Consider the following 10,441-nt stretch of genomic DNA (forward strand, 5'->3'; position numbering starts at 1 on the left):
TAGATCTAAACCTAACAGATCTTTTGATCTGATTCCAAGGGGTTTTGAATGTGCCCTCTTCTTTTCCTTGAGTTGAATTGATTTATTGAAGATGTTGAAATTGGGGTAAATGGGCTAAAATTGATGTAAAAATGTGTGAATAGTGAGTAACAGTCATCAGATTGAGCCACAAAGATAGATCTAAGGATTGTAAGAGGATTTGGACCTGTTCCTATAAGGAGCTCCTAATTTTTCAAGACCGGCGTGATGGTTGCTTTGGTCCTCTAAACTTTTCACACTCCAATGGGGGATTGATTCATCTCTATAAATAAAGCTTATTTTGAAGATTGCAGCTTCGTACTTGCTTCCTACACAAAAAAGAGGTGAAAACACATTGGCAATACAGGTTATCCTAAGTTAAACCCTAGTTTAGGAATTAACCTTGAATGAAATGTTGCAAATACCGAAATAAATAATGGAAGGATATACCTTAGATCTGCAATGATTGCTAATGATGCTTTGCTTCTTGAATTGAATCACATATGTATGAAATGGCATGGGCATGACAAAAACCTAATCATACACACATGCTTGCATATGAATGTTGTAATTTTTTCTACAATGGGTGAATCAAGAATATGCAACCTTGAAGACCTCTAGAAATCCTTGATGATGAACACTTTAATGCTTGAATGCTTAATTGTTTGAATGTGAAGACTTAGATTGCTTAGGATTAAATTAGGTTGATCAGATGACTTTATATATGAGGATCTAGATCAATTTACCCATTAGGCCAACTTCCAAGAGTCATATTGAGCCACTAATTTATTTTCCTCCTAGAGAGGTAGGTCTCAGCCCCTTCTTGAAAATTGGGCCCCAAAGAGGGGACCAAGGCGCTCCTCAATTTGTGACTAAATTTTGGGCCAATGGAGGAGGACACCTCTTTGGGGAATCACTCGGTAGGTGTTTGAGGCATAAAATTTGGAGTTAAGACACTGAACGGACCCAAATAAGAGATGAGGGGGAGATGCGCTAAAGTAGGGGCACAAACATGAGGTTTAAATTTTCTTATTGACAATTTATGATGCTACATTTAGCCCCCACTTTAATGGGAGTATGAGCCTATGCAAATACTCATGGTAAAGTAGATGAAAGAGAGATGAAGGAGAGGAGAAAGGGAACACAATCAAAAGGAGTAGAAGATATCACTAATTTCAAGGTACTAAGCCCCCAATCTTAGGATCTTAACTCACTCAAACGCATGCAAGGGAACACAAAACAAGACAAAAACAAAAAAGGCAAACAAAGACAAAAAAGAAAAAAGACACACGACATAAAATCTAAAGACAAAAAATAAGACCTCAAGTCAACTAGCCGAAGAGACCTCGATATCAAAATATCTCAACAACTAATATCATTCTTGAAAAATGCCATCTCAAAAATACAAGCAATCACATAAGAGAGGAAATCATGCATCATCCATGAACCATCAATAGCAAAGCTATGAGCTCATGAAAAGAAGGAAAGAGAGAGCATAGATACACACTAGATGTGTTTTTCTAGGTGATCCATGAGAAGAATGAAAGAGGACATGATGAATCACTCTAGATGTGATTTTATAGGTGGATGCATATTGGGGACAAGAGTAGGAATGATCTAGTTGTGTTCTGCTAGTTCCACTCATCCTCGTGTGTGTGTGCAAGTGATATTTGGTTTCAAGTGTATATCACCCTGTATAAGAGTTTGTTTCCTCTAGTTTCGAGCATGCTTCAACCTATTTAAGACATATAATGCAAATAAAAATGCCAAGGGGCAAATTCGTAAATGCCAAGGGTCGAATGTCTAGCTTCGCAAACATCTCGTTTCAGAGTTTGTTTTCTCTAGTTTCAAGAATGTGTAACCCCATTTAAGACAAATACATGCTTGGTTTCAAGGAGATCCTATGTAAGAGTTTGTTTTCTTTGGTTTCGAGAATGTGCATCCCATATAAGGCATATATCAAATGTTGCATTTGATTTTTGGCATGAAGCATCTTGTATAAGATTTTTTCTTTTCTTTGGTTTCGAGAATGAACACCCTATTTAAGACATGCAAAAATATGATACAATATGGTACAAAGAGGATGATATGTATGCCCACCCCCCCTTAAGATGTCAATATAGCTCTATGTTAATTTCTTTAGGAAGCCAAGAACAAATATACCCAACCTTTGACACCAAGGAGATATCCTTTTAGGCAACAATGTCATAAATCCAAGCTAAAGAGGGAATTTTCTTCAAGAAAAGATAAGATAGTTGAAAAAGAGATATCTTGCAATAAATGTAAAGAGGATCCTTGGAGGAGAAGAAATATTTTTTCAAAAGACATTTACCTCCAAGAGGAGTTCTTAAACAAACATAGCATCTTCTACCGAAGGAAGGGAAGGAGAACAAGAATGCACACCTTCCCCCTATTTCTAGGTGAAAGGGATTCTCTATGAAGGATGACACACTTTTCACCCAATGTAAGGGGTAAGTTTATAATAGGATATACATTGCTAGGTGAGGAAGAGGTTGTATCCAAGTACATACACTTCTTGCATAAGAGAGATTCCTTGAGCAAACAATAACCTCACACAAGGAATGACATCAAGTCATTAGCAAACATTGCTCAACAATGTAAAAGTAGATCCTTACAATGGAGAGAAAGAAAGAGAAAGAAATCATCGCACCCCAAGTGTAAGGAAAATGAGAAGAATTACACAACCTCTAAGGAGAGATTAGAAATAAGAAAATGCACAATATACTCACGTGAATAAATATCCAATGTAATAAAATACATTAATATATGTGAAATGCTACTCTGAAGAAGAGGTAATCTTTAAAAAGAGAGTATTAGAAGGAAGGATGACATACTCCACTAAAGAGAAAGATTAATCATAGAAATGCATGCCAATTTCTGCAAGAAAGGATATGAATACATGAAAAATACAACCTCTAAAGGGAATAGTGACACTATAAAAAGAAAGAAAAGGATAAGGTTCTTTCCCCCAAAAGCATAGAGGCAAGAATGAACCATGTTGCTCCCCCAAGATGTTTGATATTGAAAAAGAATCACCTCTTATGACAAAGAGCCCCCAATTATGTTAACTACAAGTGTTATAGGGTGAGGAGAAATATGAAGGGTAAGAAGAGTTCTAAGGAACTACTTTCTCACTAAGAAAAAGAGCAAGGTCAATGGAAATATTTATTTGAGCCTTATCCAATTGTTCTTGAACAAATTATTTAAATGCTTTACCATTTCCAAGAGAATGAGAATAACTATTATGAAAAAGACAATGTTTATTACCTTCCCTATTCTTATAATTGTAGTTAAGTGTAATGAAAGGAAAGACAACATTCTTATCATACTTCAATTTCCAAAAGATTCTAGTGGCTAGCCTATATTGATCATCAACAGGATTAGGTTTTATCTCTGGTGATGTAGAACAAGGATTGTTAGAAGAAGAAGATTTATCATCAATGACTTTAACTATACCTCTATCAATGAATCCTTGCATTCCATTTTCAAAATCAGGACAATCATTGGTAGTGTGATCATTAGTTTTGTGATATGTGGAAAAAATGAAATTGAAGAAGAAGCATTTTTAGATGAGTGATAGGTTTTTTGTCTTGCAAGATGGTCTTTGAAGTCTTGAATCATAAGGAGATCATCCATAGGATAATTATGATAATTTCCTAGGCCTTTTGTACTAGCTTGTGTAGGAGGTTTTATAGAGATTCTAATTCCTTGTTCAAATTTTCCAAGTCCTTATCCTCTAAAACCTTGTTTTGATATTATGTTAAATCCATTCCTATAAGAATATTTTAATTGAAAAGGAGGAACATTACAATAAATTTACTTGAAATATGTAGTGTAATTATGTTTAGAAGGGACACATGGACAAGTAGATGAAGAAGGAATATGTTGTGGAGGAGGATTTTCCTTTCTGTCATCATGCATATCCTCTTTGGTAGATTGGGAAGGAATATCGTATTTTGGCCATAGATTTTTACTTATATTTTGGCCATAGAGTTTTACTTGTTTATCCAATTTTGAAAAGAATTACATTTTTAGAAACTAGACTCCATTCTACACAATTTAAAAATATATATATGATTTTTTATTAGTTTTCACAAATTTTGGGGGGGGAGAACACTCAAATTTATGTGTTTTAGGATGTCTCCACTTCAGAAATTTGTAAAAATTTAAATATTCATTAAATAATTAGCCAAAAAATCTGGCATAAACATCAGTGTGTTAGCTACTTTCTCACTGGAATGATTTGCAAAATTCTAAAAAAAAATTGACGTTTTAGGGACACCACATTTCGTGCTATGTTATTTTTTTTTTCTGAAAAACGTGACCAATAAATGTTGTGCCTCTTTTGAAACCCTTAATCTCCTCTATTTTCAAAACAAATTAGTAGTTTAGAAAGTAGATCCAGAGCACTTCAACTTTTGTTCTTGTTGCATCTTCAAATTTTGAATGTACCTATCTTCAATTTCTCGTCGAAATTTAGACTTTGTTGATTTCAGGAAAAAAAAAGAAAAGTGGCATCTTAAGACCCCTTTTTGGTCCCCCATATTTGTGCACTTACCCTTACATTCTTTCAATGTATTTATCATTTTGTCTCATTTTTTGATGTGATTTATCAAATAAATATTTGGGCCTAGAATGATGTGGTACTCCAGAATAAGTTGTACAGATATATCTCCTTCTTCAAGAAAATATCTTTTTTAGATTAACACAATAAATTATTTCCAAGTTGGAATATTCGATTTATGTGTGAACCACCATCTTACCACATTCTACACCAATTTATCTCTATGGCTTCCTCCGATATATTTTCTAATTAAAAGTTTATTTCCATATTATTTTAGGGATTATCCCACCCCTACATATATGGGAAGTGAATTTGTATTCATTAGTAAAATTTTGAAATATAATGAAGTAGTATTCACCATAAAAAATTCTCTCAATTAGAATGTCATGTTTCAGCATAGGAGATCTAATGCGAAAGGGACACATTCTCAAAGGAAATTAAAAAAAAATGATAGTGCTAATAGATATTTCTGCCTTGTCAAATTAATATGCATAAAATGTTTAGGTATATCGCAACTATGAGTAATAAATTTATTCCAAAATCTTAAAATTCAAAATATAGAAAGGAAAAACCAAATTACATGAGACTATAAAAAATGAAAATAAAAAAATTCTCTAAAACCCAAAATCCTCAAACCTTAAAACACTTGAAAAAAGAAATGCAAAAACTATCATGACCTAAAATTTTATGTATATATATGAACATGTTTTGAATTACAATTTTTCACTTTAATTTTTTAAAATATGTTATCAATTACACCAAATTAATATAAGTGTGTAGTTGACAACATCACGTCACTTGACTTTCATCTCTATGTAGAATAAATGGCTCCCAACTATCAAGCCTACTCTACATGCAATGGTGTATCTACAAATACTCAAGAAAACATTTTATAGCATTCGCTTTATTAGTATTAAAGAAACATACCTAACTACATAGAAGTAAGCATCCACTATACAAAATACGCATAGATTAATAATATCTATAGTACAAAGTTTTCCATCCTAACCATGTCAAAATTTACTAATATTTATAGTAGTAGGAAAACTAATATCTATTAATTTGAGGTCATAACATCACTCATTAAATAATTATTGAAGCTCAATTAGAATTCAATAATAATTTTAGATATTTTAGCTAAGATATTTTTATAAAGGGGACATGATGGAATAAGGGTGCATTTTGGATGTAATTTGACATAAATTAGTATGTTTATCTGTGATTGATACATAATTTTTTTAAAGGTAAATATAGAAAATATAATATTTTTTAATATTTGGATTTTATTATTATTTTTTATTTTTTGTACATTCCAAAAAGATCATCTCGGTTGAAGTCTTTCTGCAAATGATTAATCTTGATTTGTCTTTCTTAAAGGAATTTTAAAAATCTTCCTTATAATTACCTTTGCGCTTTTTGGGAAAGGAAACACCTTTGATGGGGAAATTAGTAATGGACATGGACATTTGTTTAACAATCACTCCTACAATGATAATAATGAAATATTCAATTTATTAAATGAATAAATAATGAAATTTTTTAAGCGAAGGTGGAGCTAATGGATGGGTGAGAATTGAAAATTTTATTTATTTATTAAAATGGATATTTAGCTCTCATAAATTGAATAATAAAATATTATTTTAATTAATAGATGATGAAAAATATAAATTAATTAATAAATGGCAAATGTGATGTAATAAATGATAATTAAGTAATTAATTAATAATGTAATAAATGATATCTAATGAAATAATGACACTTACTTTCATGTTAGACAATTTTCCTAAATCTACTTGTAACATACCACTCATGAATAGGTAAAAGCTTTTATGAATGAACATGTTGTTACTACAAGTTATAATTGTTATTGTTGGTTCAAAAAAATATAATACATATTTATTGATTTGTTATGATTCTTAGTATTATTGTTTACAATTATTCTATAATATCTTTTTAATTGACTTTAACTATTTTCTATTACTTTTCTATAACTTTTTCTTGTAACCCTTTCTTATCTTAATCTAATAAATAAAACATAATCCTCAAATAAAATAATATACTTTTAATTTACTATTCATAAAATATTTGTACAATTGCATATTCAGATTTCTGTGAAATATAGCCTAACGATTAAGTACCTATCCAAAATCTAGAATACTTTCTTAAAACTAAAGAAAGATATCTTGCCAAAAAAAGGTGGAATAATTGTAGATGTCCGCATCATCTGAGTTTTCTTGAAAAATTGTAATGAGTGGATAGGGTTATATGAAGCACACAAACATATCCAATCCCCTTTGAAATTTCTATACAAATCCATCTCTCTACCAGATTTTGTTGCGTTGAAATGAAATGAAGTGCGATGGGGAAATCGATCTCGATTTACGTGTGCAATCCAGGAGACTTGTCGAAAGTGTAAAATGGAGGCAAAATTTTTATTGGGATTTGAAATGTTATTATCATACACAGTCATGGAAATATAAAATTGCTGTGTGAATTGGTAATTTCTGAGTGACTGGGCTTAACATGGATTTGTCAGAGTTTAAAATGTAGGCAAATTGACAGGCAAAACAATTGAGTATAATAAAAAATTGCAGGTTCCAATGCAATCGAGAGAGAGTTGTTGTGTACAGTATGTGTAAGTTGTAAGGGAATATAAATTTGTTTCTACCCAGTGGGAATGTTTCATAGCCACGTGATTTTTTTTTTTAGCTTATTATCTTAGGACGCCGCTAAACTCACTACAAAAAGTTTGTGTTATTGATTTTTTTGAAAAATCAAAGTTGCAGTTTGTTCTGCCGATCACGATCAAGGATCTGTAAATTTTGACTAACACGAAGGTTATGTAGAAATTGTACTTTTTGGTGACTTTTTGGAACCATTTTAGCTCCAGCCATTGCCTGCTATCATCAAGTATGTAGGATTTTGGCAAGATCAAGGGCACAATGAAAAGCATAAAAAGAGAGACAATAGAATGACAAGAACAAAACTGTATTCTCATCAATATGCAAATGATCAACTGGATTAACCAATACAATGAATATAGGCCTGCTTATATAGGCAAGGCCATATGGATGTATGAGCACACAATTATGACATGTGGCTCAATGAGAAACAAGGGTAGGTAAGAAATACTAGGGGTAGGTAGGAGAAATAATATAATATTCCACAAGAGGTGGATGACCCACCAAATGTGGAGTGTAACAGCAAAATAAGACCACAAAGGGTGGAATTTCTCCTACAAGCTCTATCCCTATGTGCACACTTCCCTAAGTGTCTCAAATCCAAACTACGAAGAGATGCATTATCCTAAGTTAACTTAAGTAAAGTGTAATAATATCCAAAATGAATATTTATTTACACCAACACCCCCCCTTAAGTGCAACTTAGGGGAATGAAGACTCAAGTCAACAATGCAAGATGGGTCCCGGCTACTAGGCAATGATAGGTACCCATGTACAATATGCAAATGCAAGCAGAATCATGCAATGCAATCTCTCACAAATGGAGAAAGGAGAAAACCCAGTGGGAAAAAAATCCCCCCCCAAAAGAGAGATGAATGTACAAAAGACTCTCAAAGAAGAAGGACAAAACCTCAAAGAGGAAAAAGTCCCCCCCATAAGAGAGGAAGGAGAAGTCAGCTGACCTCCCCTAATGACACATCCCGCACCCCCAAGAGAGCTCGCAACTGCTGGAACTTACTCTCGGTGAAAGGTTTGGTGAATATGTCAGCAACCTGCTCTGTTGTAGGACAATACTGCAAATCAATGACCTGCTCCTGAATGAGCTCTCGGATATAGTGCATATGAATCTTGATGTGTTTGATCTGCTGGTGCTGGACCAGGTTCTTCGAGATTGCAATAGCACTCTGATTGTCACAATGTAGAACTGTCGGCTGTGGAGTGGTGAATACAAACTCTGTGAGAATCTGTTGGAGCCAAATGGTCTTAGTCGCTGCGTTAACAATGCCTCGATACTCAGCCTCAGTCGAAGAGAGAGCAATAGCATGTTGCTTCTTGCTCTGCCAACAAATGGCGCCCGAACCAAGGTGAAAACTTTAACCGGAAGTAGACTTACGATCATCAAGATCGCCAACCCAATCGGAGTCTATGTAACCAACCAAGCGAAGTCTTGTGTCTGTTGCATAGTGAATCCCATAGTGATGTGTACCCTGGATGTAATGAAGGATGCGTTTGGTAGCTTTCCAATGAAGCTCATGTGGTTCCTGTATGAAGTGGGAAACCATGCCAACTGCAAATGAAATATCAGGGTGTGTATGGGTCAAGTAGATGAGACTACCCACAAGCTGACGATACAAAGTGGCATCAACTAGTGGAGAAGAACACTGTGCCTCAAGCTTGACTCCTGAAAGAAAGGGAGTCAGGGTAGGCTTACAATCAGCCATATGAAAGCGTGCAAGTAGATCAAGAGCATAATTGGGCTGTGATAGTGTAATCCCGGAAGGTGACTATGAAATCTCTATCCCGAGAAAGTAGTGCAAAAGACCCAAGTCAGTCATAGCAAATCTGTCATGCAAAGCAGATTTGACCCTGCTAATGATGGATGCGGTACTCCCTGTAATGATCAAGTCATCAACATAGAGCACAAGTATCAAGTGAGAGTCATCCTATCGCAAAATGTAGACATTCGGATCGGAATGACATCTGGTGAACCCTGCGGAGAGAAGAAAGGAATCCATCTTAGCGTACCAAGCCATGGGGGCTTGCTTAAGGCCATAGAGAGATTTCCTTAGTCTGCAAACCAAGGAAGTATCCTCAATGAAACCCTGTGGCTGCTCCATATAAATCTCCTCATCAAGATCACCATGAAGAAAAGCACTCTTCACATCCATCTGATGTACAGCCCAACCATGAGCTGCAGCAATAGCAAGTGTCAAACGAACGGAGGTCATCTTGGCTACAGGTACAAAGGTCTCAGTATAGTCAACACCTGCAACTTGAGAGAAACCTTTCGCAACAAGCTGAGCCTTATACTTATCCACACTACCATCCACTGCAAACTTAGTCTGATAGATCCACTTATGTCGAACCATCTTTCTCCCCTTAGGGAGATGGACTAAATCCCATGTGTTGTTACTCATCAAGGAACTATACTCTTCCTCCATAGCTTGGTCCCACTCAAGAACCCCTGATGCTTCCCTAAGTGTCTGTGGATCGGAAGCAGTAGCAATGAATGCATGTGGTAGATCCTGATGCTATGATCGAGTTCTCCGTGTATCTGAAGGATCCCCAACAAGAGAACCCGCAGACTCAAGTGTTTGTCAAGACCAACAAGGTCTAGGTGGAGGTGGAGAACGAGGCTCCTCAACTGCAAGTGGACCCTGTGGAGGTGTAACCCTGCGAGTCGGAGTTGTAGGAGTCTCATCATCTGAATCACTAACATCACTATCCACAATGGAGGAAGGTGGAGGAGGTAGAGAGGCTAAGCTAGGAGAGCTTTCCTCAAAGTGAAAACTCCTCTCAATGACCACCTCATGTGTCTCAGGATCCATCAATCTATATGCCTTAACACCCTCAGGATATCCAACAAATATGCAAGGCCGACTCTGAGGTTCCAATGCCTTGCGTTTCTGTGGAGGAATGCGAGCCCATGCTGGACACCCAAAGACTCTGAAATGTCTCACAATCAGTTTCCTACCAGCCCAAGCTTCAAAAGGAGTAATACCTTGCAAAGCTTTGTGAGGAACCCGATTCTGGATGTGTGTGGCACAACTGATAGCCTCTACCCAAAAGGCAGGATCAAGAGAACATGCATGTATCATACAACTAGCCATTTCTTTGAGAGTTCTATTCTTGCATTCTGCAACCCCGTTTTGCTATG

Source organism: Cryptomeria japonica, chromosome 2 (genome assembly GCF_030272615.1).
Source record: "Cryptomeria japonica chromosome 2, Sugi_1.0, whole genome shotgun sequence".
Lineage (NCBI taxonomy): Eukaryota > Viridiplantae > Streptophyta > Pinopsida > Cupressales > Cupressaceae > Cryptomeria > Cryptomeria japonica.